Source organism: Equus caballus, chromosome 15 (genome assembly GCF_041296265.1).
Source record: "Equus caballus isolate H_3958 breed thoroughbred chromosome 15, TB-T2T, whole genome shotgun sequence".
NCBI classification, from domain to species: domain Eukaryota; kingdom Metazoa; phylum Chordata; class Mammalia; order Perissodactyla; family Equidae; genus Equus; species Equus caballus.
Window position 1 is genome coordinate 54,555,160 of NC_091698.1, and position 21,118 is coordinate 54,576,277.

At 39.6% G+C, this 21,118-nt stretch overlaps 1 protein-coding gene across 6 annotated transcripts in view; it reads right to left on the reverse strand.

The window, feature by feature from the left end:
- Positions 1–21,118, reverse strand: part of EHBP1 (EH domain binding protein 1) — a 479,839-nt gene that overhangs the window by 418,425 nt on the left and 40,296 nt on the right. The window contains exon 1 of one of the 6 annotated variants that reach the window (XM_070235419.1): positions 10,563–10,880. The exons of the other annotated variants lie outside the window; for them this stretch is intronic. The gene's annotated coding sequence lies outside the window, so the exon portion shown is untranslated. Of the gene's footprint in view, positions 1–10,562; positions 10,881–21,118 lie in introns of those variants that run through there. 6 annotated transcript variants of the gene reach the window in all.

Below are 21,118 nucleotides of genomic sequence, written 5' to 3' on the forward strand. Positions count from 1 at the left end.
GCCTAGTCGTATCAAATATGCTCAACAAGTTCTTCCAATTTCTGTTTTTAAAATAAAAATAAAAAGACCAGCACATTCCTTTTTTTATGTTTGTGCAAAAGAAGCAGAGACAAGAAGCTGGGGAAACTCTAGCAAAAGACTTAAGATATGTAACTTGAGTGATTTCCTACTGAAGTCCTGAAATATGAATTAAAATAATGGATTTACTTTGTTTCAGATTTCAAGATGACATTCTTGGTACTTTCTACAGACTGTGGGATCAATATTGCAAGAATGAGTCTGTCTTTCTCAACCTCCAGTAATACTGACTCAGGTATAATTGGGGATCCATTAAAATACAACTTTCTCTTCCCATATCATATTTGTTTTAAAGGGGGGGCATCATTAGCTCACTTAGTGTTCACTATAGAACAATGCTATTCACGATGAAGTAATTTGATTAAAAAGATAATTTCCCATAATGTAAAATTTCAGGCAACTCAACGTCACTGGAGGGAAACACTGACAGTAATATAATGCACACTGTAATGCTCTCATTATCTGCATTGATTCATGTTTGACTTGAATCTAATCAGGCATGTCTCACTACAGAAAACACTCTTTTTCTGCAAAGATTTTAGGACCTAGAATGTGTACTGCTGCCGGGCATGGATATACGATATCCACATAAGGCTCCCAGCCTGCCTCGGAACCTGCCTTATACCTAGTATGTGTAGTCCCCAACTAAAAAATGGACACAACCTCTGTTCCATTCCCCTCTCCGTAAGACCACCCCGCCACCAAGGTCCCTGCTTCTCTCTGCAAGGGAATCATTGTAGAAAAAAATTAGAGCTTCTCAAAAATCAGATGTACCTAAGGGAAAAGAGGAAAGAAATTATAGGAAGCAAGAACAGCTCAGGGGAGCTGTTTCCAGGAGCAAGCATCCAGCTGGGGATGGGTCTTCTTTTCCATAAGCATCCTCTTGAAAATAAACTAAAAAAAAGAGAGGGAAAAAAACTTCTAGGAAAGCAATGGATCATCTGTTAGTCTCATCTTCATATAGTGTAGTTCAGCCAGATTGCTTTCCTTCTTACAAACAAGCTGCACCAAGAAGATGGAATTTTGTTTGCTAGGGAAAGAAAAGTAGATAATTGTAGAGCATGATAATCTTCTGGAAGTGGGGCAGTGTGTGTGTGTGTGTGTGTGAACACAATGAGGACACAGGGAACCCTAAGAGAGGTGTAGAAAGGAGGTAGAAAAATGCCCAAAGAAAATATCACTAATTTCAACATGTGGCCTAAGAAAGGAGTTAACTCTCTGCTCTCTCCTCTTTATCCTTCATCTTCTTCTCTTCCTCATGCTCTCCTTTCTCCTCCCATTTGAGATTTGAGCTTGTAGCCCTTGCTCCCAGGAACAAGAATTTAAACCAATATTATTAGCATGAGAATTTAGCAGCATTATTCATTAAACTGGCTTTTCTGGGAGTATCCTATAAACCTAATTGCCATACTAACTCATAATCATAATAATATTACTAATGACTAACAACTAATAGTTATAATTATTATTATTATCATTCTCCTCCTCCTCCTGGTCATCACCAAAGCTTCTTTGGGTAATTTTGTGCCAAGTTCCAAACTTTTGTACACTGCCGCTCCCAGGCTGGATAATGAAAGAATTCAAGGGTAGTGGGCAAATGCAGGGTGCTAGGTACAGATGTGCAGGTTGGGCCCTGTACCTCAGGGTCAGGCCAAGAGGGTCAGTGGAGTCTGAAATATGGTCTGTGCTTCGCTCTCCAGGCTGAACATCTTGCTCTTAGCAACATCTGCAAGGAAGATGAGCCATCTTTTCTTAGTTGCACACAGTCTAAGAGTTGGCCGTGGCCCTGAGCCTAAGACAAGCCTAGTGCTGATCACCAGGCAGGAACAGCATGCATGGGAGATGCTAAGCTTTTTTGGAGGAGTTCCAAAACCGTAATTTTGGGGTGTTAAAGCCAAGGTGGAGAACAAGCATTTTGGGGAATGGTGAGGAGGAGATGTACAATCAAGTGTTTAGGTTCAGGACCGTGCCTTCAGCTGAGGGCTCCTTTCTTGCTGCTCTCAAGCAGTTTTCATTACATTACCTTCACCTCTGGTGTCTTCAAGGTACTCCTTGGCTTGTGCCATTAATACTTTTCCTAAGATTTTCAGATTCACTTTGGTCATATGCTGGGTCCTACCTGTTAGAGCTCTTAGAATTTCCTCTTTATCTCCATATACCTCTTTAATTCTTTTATCTTTAATGACTAAAGTAAAATGTGGTCCTTTAACAAGTAATCAGATTTGCCTGATTCTTGATTTGACCTGAGGACATCTTTTTTAAGCAAAGCTTGTTAGATAGGGAGTTGAAGTGTGGCTTATTAGTCTGGAGCCTGTGAAGGATGTTACAGCTGCTGCAGCAAGACAAGAAGGCTTTGTTTGTATGGAACCACAGCACTGTCTCATGCTCTTCCTTGCTGTCTATTTAGCACTTCATCTTTACCTAATCTTTAACAAAGCATAGTCTGTGCAGGCAGTCTGTAGTAAACATTGTGAATCAGCCTATCCTTCTGAAAGGTTGCAGGAGTGAAGAGTGTCTAAATATTTATTTCAAATATAATCTATCCTATAGTCCTCCATATTCAAAGGTTTGCCAATTTGAAATATCTGTGGTCCTGTAATGCATATGGTTTTGCAATAAGAGGCCATGCAAATGGACTTAAGTGTCACAGTCACTGCCAAGCTGGTATAAACCACACAGCTGGTCCTCCCAGGGATAGAGAAGGAAGAGTACTCTGCTTTGAGTAGGATTTCCACATATGACCATGCATATGGGCGGTGGGGTCCCTTGTGGTATGGATGGCTATAAATGGAGGTGCAGTAGACAGGACTAGGTTATCTACAGTAACAAACAGCCCAAAGTCTCCATGGCTCAACACAACAAAAGTTGATTGTTTGCCCGTGCTAAATGTCCAGCATGTGTAGGCAGGGGCATCCAAGCTGAGCTACTCTATCTCAACAAGTATTTTTACAAATATGTGAAGAAAATATAGTAAATTATACACTGGCTCTTAAAGCCTCTAATATGTCACTTCTGTTTCCATTTCATTGGCTTAAGCAAGTCACATGTCCACACCTAATTGCAAAGGAGACAAAGAATTACAACCTTTCCATATATCCAGAAGGAGAAGAGAACGGGAATACTTGGAATAATCCTAGTGACTACCACTGGGGTCTATTTGGAAGGACTCCAGTGCCACTTTTGTGTTCTGGTAGCTCTCAACTGAGATCAGGAAAAATGATTTCCACATTTATACGTCTGGTAACCACCCTCACAACTCAATCACCTTATTTCCAGAGGTGGGTCCTGTGGAAAAATATCTTAGAGAGAGAAGCAGTAAAAAAAAGTCCTAACTCTTCCAAGCAGGTTCACTATATTTTCATCTTTAAAATACAGAATTCCACAAAACACAGATACCATTATTGAGAAATAGCATAAGAGACTGATTCTCAGAGGCTTTGGAAGTAAAATATGCCTCCAAGTAGTGGACACTAATTGTCTAAAGGGCCTACTCTTTCTGAGTACTGTCCTTCCTTTCCACATTTGAGTCACATATTGAAAATGGTGGGAATCTGGCAGCCATTCTGTTTAACATGATGCTCTCTCCAAGACAGAGCATATTGGATCAGGGTCGATATTGGAACAAAGTTGGGGCTAGAGTCTCTTCCCTGGGAATTTGGAATTTGGACGAATAGAAACACTACCAAAAAACGAGAAGTTTGACTAATGGGTCTGGGTTGTCTGTTGACTGGAGATGTAACTGAGACTGCTAGTGCTCACTAAGTATCCATATGCTCCTCTCCATTTCCCAGTTTTCCTTGCAGTTAGTTTGGGGCAATTTGACTAAGTTCTGGCCAATGGCAAATGGACAGAAGTGATACAAGCCACTTTTAGGCTTGGCTGTTGAAAATATCCCTCATATCACTCCACTTTCTTTTCCCCCACCACAGTGACCTTGGAGGCCACACATTCCAGATGACACAGTTATAAGACAGAGAAGGTCTACCCATCCCATAGAAAATTGTGACATGAGTGAGGAAAAAAATCTTTATGCTATTTATGTTTTAGGGTTTATTTCTTGCTTCAGCATAGTCTAGACTATCCTGACTAACATAGAACTAACAAAAGAGTGGCCTCATTCAACCAAGAAGCAAAGAAAAGCTGATCTTCAAAGAAAGAAAAAGGATGTGCAGGGAGGAGCAGAGTTGAGAAAAAGAGTTTCTGGTTCCAATCCCTTCTTGAGGGTAAATCACATTTCTGTCCTTGGCTTTTGTTGATTCCCTTGTATCCATATTATAATGAATTTCACATTTTTAATAAGCTTGCACCAAAGAGTTTCAGTCCTTTGCCACCAAAAAGAGTTATAACTATATCTAATTAATTATAACTAATAGTTCTTATATCTCAGTGCTTCAACTTGTATTTTACGCATTATACCATGAAAACAACTAACAAATTAATAGGTATGGTTCTGACTTAGCTTTCTAATTCCTTCATTTCAGGAATGCCAAGTACTACAGTAAAATCTTGTCTAGATGTAATTCCATAGTACAGTCAACCCTTAAGACACATTCCAGAATTATAGATCTTGTTTATTTACCCAAGACTTAAATAAAGGTGAATTATCTTTTAGTTTTATTGGTTACAAATGACCAGCTGACAAGTTACTCAACTTCTGCAATTGCAGTGAAATTCTAGAGCTATCAAGAAAGGGTTACTTGTTCAAGAACAGCTAAGTAATTGATTGGCTCTTCAGAATCTGTGCCAACTTCCTTTCTGCAGGTGGGCTAAATAGTGGATACCTTTTATAGAAGGAAAGCCATCATCTTAGGAAGAAAAAGTCTCTGCCGTGAATAAGTTGAATACAATCACAGAAACTGCAGACAAAACAGCTTTTGATGATAGATATTGCTGATTCCTTCAAAGGCATTCCAGAAATGGTAAAGAAATAATTATGACTAACAATAACTCATGTTTCTTCCAGGATATTACTCATTGGACCAACGGACCACTTGAGAAATATGTCAGTGAGTCAGCTCATACTCAGATTGGGAAAAAGATCCCAGCTCTCCAAACTCTTTGCATTGAACTGAGTAAACCCCAAATGGATACATTCTGGGGGAGAAGTAAAGGCAGGAGAGCTTGATAGGAAAAAACAGAGTTTGTTCCTTCAGTCTCCCTATGTACCACCCCACCCCATATAGCTGAGCAAAATGAAATTATCAAGGTAAATGAAGAAAATCTTGAGCACACCCTTCAAAAAGATAAAGGACTCAGATGAAGGAGAAAGGCAGAAACACCAGTAGGAAGTCTAATAACTCACCAAGCATCTAAAACAACAGGAACTAGTAAGTTTATACTGCAACTTATATGGTATGAGGATATACCAAAACCAGTCAAAATAATAATGGTTACAAACAAAAAGGAGGTTGGACTGGATGGTGCAAGGTCTTTTATTTGAAAAGATGGTCTTTAATTTCCATGATGAAAGCACTATGTGGACTGGTGTAGCTCAACGGCTAAATGTGGCCATTGATTAAATTTATCCAATGATAACAGCATTGACATTCACTATTTTATTTTATTGTTCTGTATCATGCATTCAGGAGAGTTTATTAAAATATAGGCACAGTTTAAAGAAGAATTAAAAACCTAGTATCTATGACCTCAACTCCTAGCCTAGTTTAAGAATAAAATATTAACAGCATCTTATAAGCTACTGTTATAAGGAACTTAAAAGGTACTGTGCCTACTCCAGTTGTATCCTCCTCTGCTAACTCTCCCTCAATGGTCCTGAGGTTACTACTAGTTTGCACTTTTGTGTTAGTCATTCCCTGCTTTCTTGGTGGTTTTACCACCTATGTTTATATACCCAAACAACATATTGCTTAGTTTTGAAATTTGGTAGCTGCATAAAGAAAGATCAAAGTTACACTATTAATTTAAAACTCAAGGATGAATGCAACAGAATCCCTTGGTATCAGCTTCCCCGAGAGTTTACAAGAGCCCTTTCTGGGGAAGTCAGTGGGCAAGGTCATAAGCATAGTCCTAGCAAACACAGGGCTCTGCACATCTGCACAGGGCATCTGGCAAGGCTGCCAAGTGAGCCTGGTACAGGAGTCAGGCAGAAATATGGTCAGAGGGTCTGAAACGCTCTCTATTTCCTACCTTACCTCCAGCCCTCAGAGGTAGGTTTAAGAAAAAGTTTGTTGACATGAAATGAGTGTCCTCAGCTGATCCAGGCAGTAGGGCATGGAAAAGAGAGCAGGCACTTATTAACAAATGGTCATGACATAGATAAGAATCTGGACAAGTCTCATTCAAGCATTCTGTCATCAGGTTGAAAAAGGGTAAAATAGCAGTGGAAACTTGGCTGTGACAGCCACCAACATGTCTGTGTGGTGTGTCTCATGCTCCTCTCTGGGATAGTTGTCCTCTATGTACGTTGATAGCTCTCCTGGAATCTCCCTTCACTGTCCTCATGGAGATTCCCTTTACCTTTCTTCTGAGTTGGATCACCTGTTTCTAGTATCCAGGACTGGAATGCATAATTTGTGGGGCTCAGTGAAAAATGAAAATGAAGAGTCCCTTTTTGAAAAATTACTGTGAATTTCAAGATGGTAACAGCAGAGCATTAAATCAAGTATGGTGCCCTTCTATGTGTGGGAACTTGTGCAACTGTACAGACTGATGCCCACATAGCCAGTCCTGCTTATATCCCATGTCTTCCTCTTTCTTGGTTTACTTTCTTGTTTTAGTAAAGCACATTCCTCAGTAGTCTTTTAAGAAAGAGTGTATGGGAAATAAGTTTTTGAGACTTGAATGTCTGAAAATGTCTTTGTTCTATCCTCAAACTTGACTGTAAGCCATTTAATTGTACAACACTGTATTCTGAAGTTGCTCCTTGGAGTTAAGCAATACAGTAGCCCTGCTTGATTGATGGTTTTTCTGGGTATAAAATTCTAGGTTGGAAGCAATTTTCCTTCAGAACTTGAAAGGTATTGCTCCATTGTCTTTTTATTCATAGTGTCACTGTGGAGATGTCTGAAGTTCCTTGGATTCTTAATTCTCTTCATGTGACCTATTTATTCCTCTCTAGAAACTTACATAAATTCTCTTTGTCTCAGAGTTCTGAAATTTTACAGTGTGCCTTTGTGAGGGTCTATTTTCATCCATTGTGCTTAGGACTCTATAGGCCCTTTTGATCTGACAACTTATGTTCCTCAGTTCTGAGAATTTTCTCGAATTATTTCATTGATGATTTTCTCCGCTCCATTACATTGCTCTCTCTTTCTGGAGCTCTTATTTGTTTGGATGGTGAACCTTCTAGAAAAGACCTCTCACCTTCTTACTTTCTTCTTTGTCTTCTCTTTGTTCTACTCTCTGAGAAAATCCTTAATCTTAAACTCTAGCCCTTCTATTTTTAAATTTCATGATTATGGTTTTAATTTCTAAGGTCTCTTTTGTGTTCTCCAAATGATCCTTTCCTTTTTTTGTGTGAGGAAGATTGGCCCTGAGGTAACATCTGTGCCAATCCTCCTCTATTTTATATGGGATGCCGCCACAGCATGGCTTGACCAGTGGTGCCAACTCCGCACCTGGGACCCAAACCTGCGAACCCCAGGCCGCCAAAGCAGAGCGTGCAAACTTAAGCACTATACCACCAGGCCGGCCCCTAAATGATCCTTTCTTACAGCATCCTGTTCTTGTTTCATGTATGCAGTGCTGTCTATTATCTGAGGATATAGGAATTCTTATTTGTTTGTTTTCTCCTCCCTGCACAGTGGCTGTTGCTCCATGTTGCCTTTTTCTTGTGTTTATTTGGATCTGTATCTTTTTCATTGGGGACTGTCCTCAAATATCTGGAATTCTTGTTTTTTTGCTTTTGATTAATAATGGGGAATAAAAAACTGATTGAAAGCCCTGAGCAAGTGGACAGGTCTTGCCAACTTTGAAATTTACTTTAAGGTGTTTCTTGGAGGACTTCTGAAGTCAGTATTTTTACATTTTCCTCTTGTTCTGCTCAGATTCCCAGGGAAGAATTTTCCAATCTTCTTCCTGGTGGATGAGAGTCTGGCTGAGAAACAAGTGAGGGAAGAGGTCTAGAGGGTCAGAATATATGACTCATCCTCCTGCCCCCCACCATCAGTAAGAAGCCCTCTTCTCAACTGTGCTTGGCATCCCCTAGTCCACGACCATCTATTTCTCTCTCTACAGAGATAAAACTTCCAGATTTTTGTTGTGATGGGGGAGGGACAGTCGCCTAGTGCCATGAAGAGGGAAAAGGCAGCTGGAAATCCAAATACTTGTCAAGTAGCTTTTTCTTTTTCATTTGAGGCCTCTCTGTTACTCCAGTCCTAGGCATACCTGATGCTGCCAATTCCTGAGCCTTTTGAGGATTCTGTGGTTTGAGGCCAACTTTCTTGGGCCTGTTAAATCAGTTACCATTTCTTATTTGCATTCCAGCTTCCAAAATTTTGTTACTCTTACCATCTCTCCTGTTTCCCCCATACTTGTGTGTTTACGTCTTTCGTAAAAATCACTTTAATGTAGTTTCAGGGTGCTTCAGGAGGAAGTGAAATTAGATACATGTATTCAATCCACCATCTGAACTCAGAACTCCACTGGTTTTCTTTAAACAGCCTTTTTAGAACTTGCTGTACCTTGTTTTTGTTTTGTTACTCAAATTTGTTACTCAAATGTACTGACGATGGAGCCGGTGCATTGGCATGGCAGTGACCACTAACCTTCAGATCCCAGGCATGACTTCTGCTAGTGGCTTGAAGTGGGAACCATCTGTGGGATTATCTGCTCAGCACTCCTCCTTTTCTCCAGCAGCCCCCCTCAGGACCTGACGTGTTCTTACATGGTCTCACATGCAGGCTAGAGTTGATTTGCTTAAGGAAAGCCATCACCCAAGGTGGACCAAAGACTCTCTTCTCTAGGATTCTTGGTTAGCGGCCAGAGAAACCATCCTTGATAGCAAACTCTAAGATGTAAATTTCTCCCCTCCTTCCACCCAAGTTTTGTTACTAGGTCAAGTTTACCTGCATCATTCTTTCTTCAAGATGTGTTATCTCTTACAGGGTCCCTCAGGACCCCCTCACCCCACATGAGAAGAGACACCTAACTCAACCAGTTCATCAGATACATCTAAATTCCAGCTTTTACATTTAAAGTAGGAAATCTCCTCCCACTACATCCATTTGCTCATACCTATCCTTCAAAAAATACTTAACAAAAACAATTTAGTTTTGTCCTCAGCCACTTCTGAAGACTTGACATTATCAAGGCTAACGTGACAGAAGGGGGCCTTTGATAAGGCAACTCAAGCATATACACAAGAGGATATACTAAAAGGAGGTTAATCTGGGCACTCTGAGAATTCACATAGCTTTGCCTTCCTCCATTGCAATTCCAAGCTCCTTCCTCCTGCACACTCTCAAGTCCCATACCTCCAGCATGGAATAGGATCTCACTGAAGGGAAGGAACTCCAGAAGAGGTGTGATTAGTGGGGGGAAGTGAGAGTTCAAAGCTCTCATCTTCTATAATGCTGATGATTTAGGAGATAGTACCTTGTTTTTAAAAAGAGGGTGGGGTTTAAAAGTGTTTTAGTATTAAAATGAAAATTTCACCAGTAATTAAAATTTTTCCCTCAGGAAATTCTTAGTGGAGTAGAAGAGGTATTAACTTTGGATCCAAAGAGTTTTGAGATCTATATTCAAACGCTGTGACTTAGGGCAAGTTATTTGATCTCTTTTGCCTCAGTTTCTTCATATGTGAAATGGGGATTGAAGGCATAGGGATTAAAAAAGATGACGTTTAAAAGGTGCCTGTCATGGGGGCTGGCCCGGTGGCCGAGTGGTTAAGTTCGCGTGCTCCGCTGCAGGCGGCCCAGTGTTTCGTTGGTTCGAATCCTGGGCGCGGACATGGCACTGCTCATCAGACCACGCTGAGGCAGCGTCCCACATGCCACAACTAGAAGAACCCACAACGAAGAATACACAACTATGTACCGGGGGGCTTTGGGGAGAAAAAGGAAAAAATAAAATCTTTAAAAAAAAAAAAAAAAGGTGGCTGTCATGTAATTAAGCTCTATAAATAAGCATCATTTCCCCATTTTCCTCATCTGCTGGCACAAGCACTAAGATAATAGAGTTTGTTCTATACAGCAAATATTCCCAAGAGTCTTAAAGGGGGACACATCAGCAAGGCAAAAATGATCTACCAGAGGCCTGGGGTATCTTTGAGGAGAGTGCTCCTTACAGATTCATATTTGAAGAGGGAACAGTAACTGAGAACCCCGTATTAGTCAGGCATGGCGGAGGGAGGTTTAACTTGGACCTTTGTTCTGCTTGTTTATTTTAACCACGAAGTCCCTGATTCCAATGCATTTGAAATATCACACACACATAATACCAATATTAGTTTGGTAACATTTTTTGAGTCCTTGATCCCTTCTGACACTTTTCCCAGAAAAACGCATAAGTGTATTTGTACTCACGCAGCTATACTTCGCAGGAGTTTGCCCATCCGCTGAAGCGGAGGACACCCAGTTCATAAACTCTGACCTACAAAAGTACTTCGATTTCACCGCAGTCCTTCCCCTTCCTCCGCACCCCCACACCACCTGCGTCCAAGTAAAGAGACGCTGGCAAGCGCCACTGGGCTCTGGAAAGACTGGATTTTAGCAGGACACCTGGGGATGGAGTTGGCGGTGGAGACGGAGTTGGGAGTGGGGATGGGGGGGAGGTGTCAGGGCAGCGCGCCCTCCAGCTGTCCCGATGTCCTAGGAGAGCGTGGCGCAGCAAAAGCCCACGACAGGCAGGGCTCCGGGCAGCCCTCCACGACATGGGCGGTGCCCCGGAGCACGCCGCCCCCAGCTCCGGGCTTCCTAGGGAGGAGACAGGAGACGGAGCAGCAGGAGCCGAAGGAAGAACCACGCCTTTTAGGAGACGGCCTGAGGACAGCGACGGTACCTCTCAGTCGCGTGGACGAAATTTTTCACTAGAATCTGGATGATTTTCTCCCTCCTTTGTGAGACCATCCTGTCACGCCCAGCTGAGGGGCGTCTAGGGCTGGGCAGAAACAGAAAAGGAGCTGAGAACCCCCGTATTTGTCAGGCATGGTGGGGGGAGGTTTAACATGGACTTTATTTTAAACCAGGAAGTCCCTGATCCCAAGGCGTTTGAATTATAACCCACACATAATACCAACATTAATTTAGTAACATTTTTTGAGCCACTGATTTCTTGACACCTGCTCCCTGGTGGGCAGGACCCGCAGAGCCAGCGGACCTGGAGCAGTGGATGGGACCAGCCTCGGTCGGGGGAGCTCACTGGAATTACCCGGAAGGACTGCTCAGGAGCCTCAAACCGCGCACGCGCAGGGCGGGGCGGATTAGGGGATCCAGGCTAGCAACTTCAAAATCTTTGAGGGTAATTTTGAGGCCCAGACTTCTGCTGGAGTGCGGGGCTGAGCTGGGCTGAACCGGGGAGGCTGCCCCACTGCCTGCGAGGTGGTGGTCGAGAGGCAGGTGGTTTTCATCCCCAGATCTAAAGGGAGAACGCAAAGCGGCAATTAATTCTGCAATCTGTTCAGTGTGCAAGGGCCTAAAACAGACAGCTCAGGCTACTTGCATTAATAAATAACAACAACTGCATCCCTAAGTCACTTGAGGGTTACAAAGTGAAATATTTAAAAACAAGATAAAAATAAAATCACACTTGGGTCCTTAGGATTAACTTGCCTTACTCCATTTTACCCTCCCACCCACGGAAGTAGGTGTTTTCATCCTCCTCACCTCCCATCCTCCACTTTTACAAATGAAGAAACTGGCTCTGAGGGGTTGCTTAAGGTCACACAGTTAATAAGTGACAGAGTCAAGGTCTGAACTAGGTCTGACCCGCAGCCGGTGTCCTTGGTGCTGCATTCCCTCCTCAGAGGGGAAGCAGATGTAGCTTCGCCACCCTCAGCAAAAAGAATCAGCCTCTCTCTAAATAAAGACGCCGCTGCCAAGTACCTGGGAAACCTGTTCCCTGTCCTTGTTTTCTGACCACAAGGATGTCTTTGCTCTGAACTGTTTACACTTTCTCCCTTATGAAATGGCTTGCTGGATTTAAGATGGCAGTCTGTGGAAATCCATTTATTTTCTTTTATGAATCTAACTGGACCTATGACATGGTCCTAACTAGCTCATGTTCAGACCAAGGGATCTAACCAGGCATTACTGACAAATGGTGCATAGTCCCCTCCAACAAACGCAGACTTTTTAACTGCCTTGGTCATTCAACCATCAATTATCCAACCACTCTACAAGTATTTAATGAGTATCTCTGCCTTTCCTGGTGCCAATCTACTGTCTCCTCTGCCAGTTATTTATTTTTTTTCAGACATGATTAAGATCCAGTTACTCCTTTGCTTAAAAACCCTCAGTGGTTTCCACCATCTACAGGATGAAGACAAGACTCGTGACAAGAGGCTCCTGCCTATCCTTGTGGCTCTTAAGTGTGGAGTAGAGAGACAAAGGGAACCCCCAAAGTAGAGCTAAGTGTTTTATAAAGCTGCAAGAACACAATTCTGGTTCTCAGATCCTATGCGAGTATAAACAGAGTATAAAGTGTACACAGTAAATCAAATCCTTCACTCCTCTGCCCACTTAACCCTAGAGAGTTTGTTACTCACAGAGAAAGGTGGCTTCTCAGAGTGAGGGGTTCAGAATTTGTTTCTTTCTTTATAGGCTATTCCTATCTCTTTTGAAAAATGAGTCCAGGAAGCTATCGGGGAAAGTTAACTAGAAACAGAAAAGCAAGACCAAAGGAAAAGGGAAATGTAAATATTCTAGGTCTAAAGGTCAATGTCACTGCTAGGTTCATGCTTCAGAGTTGACTCTGGATTTCCTGATAGCCAGGGCAAAAAGGGGAGCAAGGTACCTTATTTGCATTTTCTTGATAGAAAAGAGGAAACTTACCAGTTCTTGAAACAAGCAAAATATTTTATGTTGTTGTTTTTATCTTTCTCTTCATTACTTTTTTAATTATAAAATTAATGCATGTCTTTTGTAAAAAATTCAAGTAACACGTCTATACAGTGAAAAGTGTATGCCCTCATACCTATACCTCCATTCCCCTTCTTCAGAAGTAAACCCTACTCCCTGAGACTAACCATTTATTTCTAGAGGTTTTTTTGTTTTGGGGGATTGTGGTTGCAATTAGAAGTGCTTATACAGCTTTCATAGAATGTGAGTTTTGTTTGTTTGCTTGTTTTTAAAAATATATATATATCAAATTAACTACATTCTCTTGTAACTTGTATTTTCACCTTACACTGTATCAGGGACATCCTTCTATATCTATATATAGATCAACTTCTTTCATTTTAATGACTATAATATTCCGTTATACAGAGATAGCATAATTTATTTAGCCATTCCCCTATTTAAGTTGTTTATGATTTTACAGTCTTATAAATAATGAGCATCCTTGTACATACACTTTTGTGCGGATATGTGAATATTTCTATAGGAAAGATTTCTAGAAGTAGAACTGAAGGATCACATGGCTCATACATTTAAAATACTGAGAAATTGTCTTCAGAAAGATTGTGCCAATTTCTACCCTCCCCAACAGTGTTCAGGAGTGTCCATTTCCCCATTCCCTTGCCAACACTAGATGTTATCGATCTTTTTCATTTTCTGGCACAAACTTCTAAATGGAATTTCTCCTGGCAATGTCAGTATATTTTAATCAAGAAAGATCGGTGAGACAGTCTCATTTCTCCTGTTCTAGGGCTGTGGTTTTCAGGCTGTTTTCTCTGGAGCCCCAGGAATTCTAAGGGATGTGGGGGTGCAGAGCACAAAAGGACAAGACTTCCTCCCCCTGAACCAGGGCAACTGAGTATTTATTTGTTTTACATGTTGCACTTTGGGATAAAATTGTATTTGAAGATAAGATTCTGTTGTTAAAAACGAGTTTGCAAACCACTGGTCTGGGCTTTGTTTCTTATTGAACTGTTAGCAACTTGAAGAGGAATTGAAAATGAATTCCTTCCAGGCAAAGAAGAAGGGATGTTGAAACAGTGACTCTCCAGTTCTAGCCAAAATATCCTCATTTATACATTATGTGCGTGTATGAGTATCTGCTAATGGCCTTGCGCATGCTAGGCGTCGCCCTAAAATGCCCAATTACTATCCTGCAACCATTTCTAAAACACTATGTCTTCCAAGATTTGGATTAAAATTCCCCTTCTCTAACTACCCACCCCTCTCTCTCTCTCTCACACACACATACACGCACACTACTTGTGTAGATCGTATCCCTCTTTATTTGTGGAAACTGGATGTCAGCAGAGGCTTCCTTTCCCCTGAGACCTAGGTAAAATTCCATGGCCCACAATCCTTTAAGATTACTGTGAGCTCCTCTGAGCCTTAAGTTCTCATGGCCTCCTCTGCCTTCCATTTCCCAGGTGTTGTCTTTGAGATCCATCATGTGAAACTGGATGTGAAAGAAGGAAACAAAGCTCCTTCTTCGGTTGTCACACACATACAAATAACAATAAACTACTCTACCACACAAAGCATTCCTGAGAAGAGTCAAATTTACTATAGATAGCATGCTGGGAAGGTCCGAGAAAAGGAGATTTGAGTCATAAGGATACGAACAATTTCAAAATGGCATAGTGAGCATCTTGTGGCTTTTCATGACCTAATACTGGTCTCTTTTCATCTCATTGGCTCCTCTCGTCTCTCCTTCCATTCTTTATCTTCACCCACTCCCCCATGGATCGAACCAACAACTTCAAATTCGTTTCCTCTATTAAGCATTGTAATTCAGCTCTTTCCAGCTTTTACCCTCAAACTCACGCTGTCAATCCCTTCACAGTGTTCATCTTTCTTATAAAAGGGGCTTTCCACTTAGTAGAATCAACCCTTTCTAGGAGGCAGTTTTCTTTAAAAAGAGCAACAGAAACATTGTTGTTTTTCCCCCTATACCCTTACTATTTCTTCCTTCTGAAACATTATCATTGTATTGCTTTCGTCCTCATTTTATATATCTGGACTCTCCGACCAAATGTGAAGCAGCCCAAGGGCAAGAACTCTGCCTTTTTGGAGCTTTTAAATGCCAAGTCTCTGGCGTATGCCTCACAACTGCATAATGAATAAAGCAACCAGTAAGTATACAATCTAAAGAAGAGTAAATGATGAATGTATATAAAAGCTTTGGATATTTTGTAAGATGTAGTAGCTAGACTCTTGCAAAGACCATAAAATTAGTAATTAGAAAGTTCAGTTAAAATATTCAGATGTATTTTCAACTTGTGCTTATATCTTTTAGGAGACTCATAATAAGGTTATCCTATTCAAAATATTCACTACTTCACATTTCTTTTTCATTTTGGCCTTTTCTCTTCTTAAATTTCTTTCCTACTTCTCCTATGAGCTAGATTTTATTTTTGTTTATTCCCTTCCTGCCTGGCCAGATAGGAAGGAGGCAGAGATGATTATCTACATCAATACAATATCTCCTCTTGCTGGGATCCCAAGAATAAAGAATACTATATAAAGTAGCATGCTATGTAAACCAAGGCTTAAAACATCCTTTAGTGAACCATCATAAAATATCACTTGAAATTCCTACAGGATCTTCTGCCTGCTATGTTTAATTCCTAAATCTCATGTTATTAAAAGAAGTCTGTTTGCTCTTTTATCTGCACTCACATTGTACAATTTTTTTTTTCATCAAAACTGGCTTAGTTTGGAGTGAGGAAGCAGGAATATATGACAAGTTAGAATTTCTGATATTTGACCCTTTGCTATAAATTTAAGCCCATGAATAGCTCAAAGCTCAGAAACCAGGCCCAACTCCATTGTGGATGGATATATATATATATAATTTTATTTTCCACAGAAAGCATAGACTGTGTCCTATTCTATTTGCCTGTATGACGGAATTTTTGCCAAAACATTCAAGTGAAAAAGTTTCTCCCAATTATATGCTGCCCACAAGAGACTCCAGATTTAAGGACACACATAGGCTCAAAGTGAAGGGATGGAAAAAGATATTCCATATAAGTGGAAATCAAAATGGGAACTATACTTATATCAGACAAAATAGACTTTCAGCCAAAAATGGTAACAAGAGATAGAGAGGTTCGTTATATAATGATAAAGGGGTAAATTCATCAAGAAGATCTAACAATTGTAAATATATATGCACTCAACATTGGAGCACCTAAATATATTAAGCGAATAATAACAGATCTAAGGGGAGAAATTGACAATACAATAATAGTAGGGGACTTCAATACTCCACTTTCAGCAATGGATAAATCATCCAGACAAAAGCAGCAGGGAAACATTGGACTCAAACCATACTTTAGATCAAATGGACCTAATAGACATTTAGAGAACATTCCATCCAACAGCAGCAGAATACACATTCTTCTCAAGGGCACATGGAACATTGTCAAGGATAGATTATATGATAGGCCACAAAACAAGTCTTAGCAAATTTGAGAAGATTGAAGTCATACCAAATATCTTTTCCAACCACAACAGTATGAAACTAGAAATCAATGGCAAAAGGAAAGCCGGAAAATTTACAAGCATGTGGAAATTAAACATTGTGCTCCTGAACAACCGATGAGTCAAAGAAGAAATCAAAAGGGAAATCAAAAAAATCTCAAAATGAATGGAAATGGAAATATGACACACCAAAACCTATGAGTGCTGCAACAGCAGCTCGGAGAGGGAAGTTTATAGCGATAAATGCATATATTAAGAAAATAGAAAGATCTCAAATAAATAACCTAACTTTACACCTGGAAGAACTAGAAAAAGAAGAAAAAACTAATCCCAAAGTTAACAGAAGAAAGGAAATGACAAAGATCAGAGCAGAAATAAATGAAACAGAGACAAGAAAAACAATAGAAAAGATCAATGAAACTATGAGCTGATTTTTTAAAAGATAAGGAAAATTGACAAGACTTTAGCTAGACTAAGAAAAAAAAGAGAAGACTTAAATAAATAAAATCAGAAATGGAAGAGGAGACATTACAACTGACACCACAGAAATACATAGGATCATAACAGACTACTATGAACAATTATATGCCAATAAATTGGGTAGCCTAGCAGAAATGGATAAAATCCTAGAAACATACAATCTACCAAGACTGAACCAGGAAGAAATAGAAAATCTGAACAGACCAATAATGAGTAAGGAGATTGAATCCGTAATCAAAAACTTCCCAACACAGAAAAGCCCAGTACCACATGGCTTCACTGGGGAATTCTATCAAACATTTATGGAAGAATTAACACCTCAAACTCTTCTGAAAAACTGAAGAGGAGGGAACACTTCCAAACTCACTTTACAAGGCCAGCATTACCCTGATACCAAGCCAGATAAGGACACAACAAGAAAAGAAAACTACAGACCAAAATCCCTGATGAATATAGATGCAAAAATTCTCAACAAAACATTAGCAAACTGAACTTAACAACACATTGAAAGGATTGTACACCATAAGCAAGTGGGATTTATCCCTGGGATGCAAGATTTAATATATACAATCAATAAATGTGATACACCACATCAATAGTCAATATATAAATCAAAAAAACAATGAATCAAATATAAAAATCATATGATCATCTCAATGGATGCAGAAAAAGCATTTGACAAAATACATCATCCTTTCATGATAAAAACCCACAACAAATTGTGCATAGGAGAGACATATCTCAACATAATAAAGGCTGTACACAACAAACCCATCGCTAACATTATACTCAGGTGAAAGACTGAAAGCTTTTCCTCTAAGATTGGGAAAAGACAAGGGTGCCCACTCTGACCATTCTTATTCAACATAATACTGGAAGTCCTAGCTAGAACAATCAGGCAAAAGACAGAAATGAAAGGCATCCAAATTGAAAAAGAAGTAAAATTGCCATTATTTGCAGATGATATGGCTTTATATATGGAAAATCCTAAAGACACAACCAAAAAACTGTCTCAACTAATCAGTGAATTCAGTAAAGTTGTAGGATATAAAATCAACATGCAGACATCAGTTGTGCTTCTGTGCAGTAACAAGAAAATATTTGAAAAGGAAATAAAGAATACTATCCTATTTACAGTAGCATCAAAAACAGTAAAATATTTATGAATAAATTTAACCAAGGAGGGGCCAGCCCAGTGGCTCAGAGGATAAGTGCGCACATTCCGCTTCAGCAGCCTGGGGTTCACCAGTTCAGATCCCGGGTGTGGACATGGCACTGCTTGGCAAGCCATGCTGTGGTAGGCATCCCACATATAAAGTAGAGGAAGATGGGCACAGATGTTAGCTCAAGGGCAGTCTTCCTCATCAAAAAGAGGAGGGTTGGTGGCAGATGTTAGCTCAGGGCTAATCTTCCTCAAAAAAAAAAAAAAAAAATTTAACCAAGGAACTGAAAGAATACAATGAAAACTACAAGATTTTGATGAAAGAAATTGAAGAAGACACAAACAATTGGAAAGATATCTCTTGTTTATGGATCAGAAGAATTAATACTAAATACTAAAGAACTAAAATATCCATACTACCCAAAGCCATCTATAGATTCAATGCAATCGATATCAAAATTCCAATGGCATTTTTCACAGAAATAGGAAAAAAATTCTATGAAGCCAAATAAGACCCCAAACAGCCAAAGAAATCCTGAGAAAGAACAAAGCTGGAGGAATCACACTTATTTATTTCAAACTATACTACAAAGCTATGGTAATTAAAACAGTATGACACTGGCATAAAAACAGACATATAGACCAACAGAACAGAATAGAGAGCCCAGAAATAAACCACTGCATATATGGTCAACTAATATTTGGTAAGGGAGTGAAGAATACTCAATCAGGAAAGGATAGTTCTCTTCAACAAACGGTATTGTGAAAACTGGACAACCACATGCAGAAAAATAAAATTGATCCCTTTGTTACACCTCTCATGAAAATTAACTTGAAATGGATTAAAGACTTAACCATGAGACCTGACACCATAAAACTCCTAGAAGAAAACATAGGGAAGAAGCTCCTTTACATTGGTCTTGGCAGTGATTCCTTGGATATGACACCGAAAGATCAAGCAATAAAACAAAAAATCAACAAGGGGAACTACATCAAACTAAAAAGCTTCTACACAGCAAAAGAAACAATACGAAAAGGCAACTTACTGAATGGAAGAAAATATTTGCAAACCATATATCAGATAAGGGGTTAATATCCAAAATATTTAAAGAACTCATACACCTCAGTGACAAAGAAAACAAACTGTCTGATTTAAAAATGGGCAGGGGAACTGCATAGACATTTTTCCAAAGAAGACATGCAAATGGCCAACAGGTACACGAAAGGATGCTCAACATCACTCATCTTCAGGGAAATGCAAATCAAAAGCACAATGAGTTATCACCTCACATCTGCTAGAATGGCTGTCTCCAAGAAGACAAGAGATAACAAGTTTTGGCAAGGATATGGAGAAAAGGGAACCCTTGTGCACTACTGTTGGGAATGTAAATTGGTTTAGCCACTGTGGAAACATTACGAAGGTTCCTCAAAAAATAAAAAGTAGAGCTTCCATATGATCCAGCGATCTCACTTCTGGGTATATATCCAAAAGAAATGAAAACATATCTGTACTCCCATGTTTATTGCAGCATTATTCACAATAGCCAAGATATGGAAACAACCTAAGTGCCTGTCAACAGATGAATGGATAAAGAAGATGTGGTGTGTGTGTATGTGTGTGTATATATATATATATACACACACATACACACACAATGAAATGTTATTCAGCCATGAGAAAGAATGAAATCTTGCCATTTGTGACAACATGGACGGACATTGAGGGCATTATACTAAGGGAGATAAGTCAGAAAGAGAAAGACAAATACTATATGATATCACTTATATGTGGAATCTAAAAAAGCCAAATTCATAAAAACAGAGTAGAATGGTAGTTACGAGGGCCTGGGGGCTGGGAGAACTGGGGAGATGTTGTTTAAGGGTACAAACTTGCAGCTAGTAGATAAATAAGTTCTTGAGATCTAATACACAGCACAGTGATTATAGTCAACAATACAGTATTATCAACTTCAAAGTTGCTAAGAGACTAGATCTTAATTGTTCTCACCACAAAGAAGAAATGATAATAATGTGATGTGATAGAGGTGTTAGCTAACGCTACAGTAGTAATCATAGCACAATATATAAATGTGTCAAATCAACACGTTGTACACCTTAAACTTACATGATGTTATACATCAATTATATCTCAATTTTTAAAAGTTTCCATAAGTCAGCAAAGTTATTGGTATCAGGTAAATAATACAGGGGAGGACCACAACCAGATGTTCCACAGTAAAATATTATTCAGTTGCCCCAAAGCCTAGTGAAAAAGGTTGACCTGCTCACTTGTTGACATTCAGCTCTTATCTACTATCATTCCAGCTATCTGGCTAAGTCATAGCACAAAAAAAAGTTTTATAAACCAAAAACAACTCACAAAAGAAAAAAAGCATGTTCATAAATAAGATGTGTGGGCAAAATGAGTTATTATTTTATTTTAAGCACTTACATTTTCTGTGGTTCTCACAATAAATGTGATAAATAAAGATACAAGCAGAATGATTTAAGATGCAACCTAAGAGTTGGCCACACCTGACTTTGAATCTTGATTCTGTCACTAAGCAACTGTGAACTTGGGAAAGTTGCTTAACTTCCTTAAGTCTGTTTGCTCAGCTCTAAATTAGGACTAATAATACCTTTCTTGTATTGCTAGTGTGAGGACAAAACGCAAAATTGTACTTAATAAGTAGTAGTTGTTTTGTTGTAATTATTATCACAGAAGCTTTGCTATGTAGCGCTTTGGCATCCTAAATTAATTTTCTATTTGTGTCTCCCTTTAAATCTTCTTCAAAACCCTTTTAGATGCATCATTTCATTTGAATCTCATAACTTCTAAGCTGAAGGTAACAGACATAATAAACCTCATTAGGAAACCAAGATCAATGCATTGCCT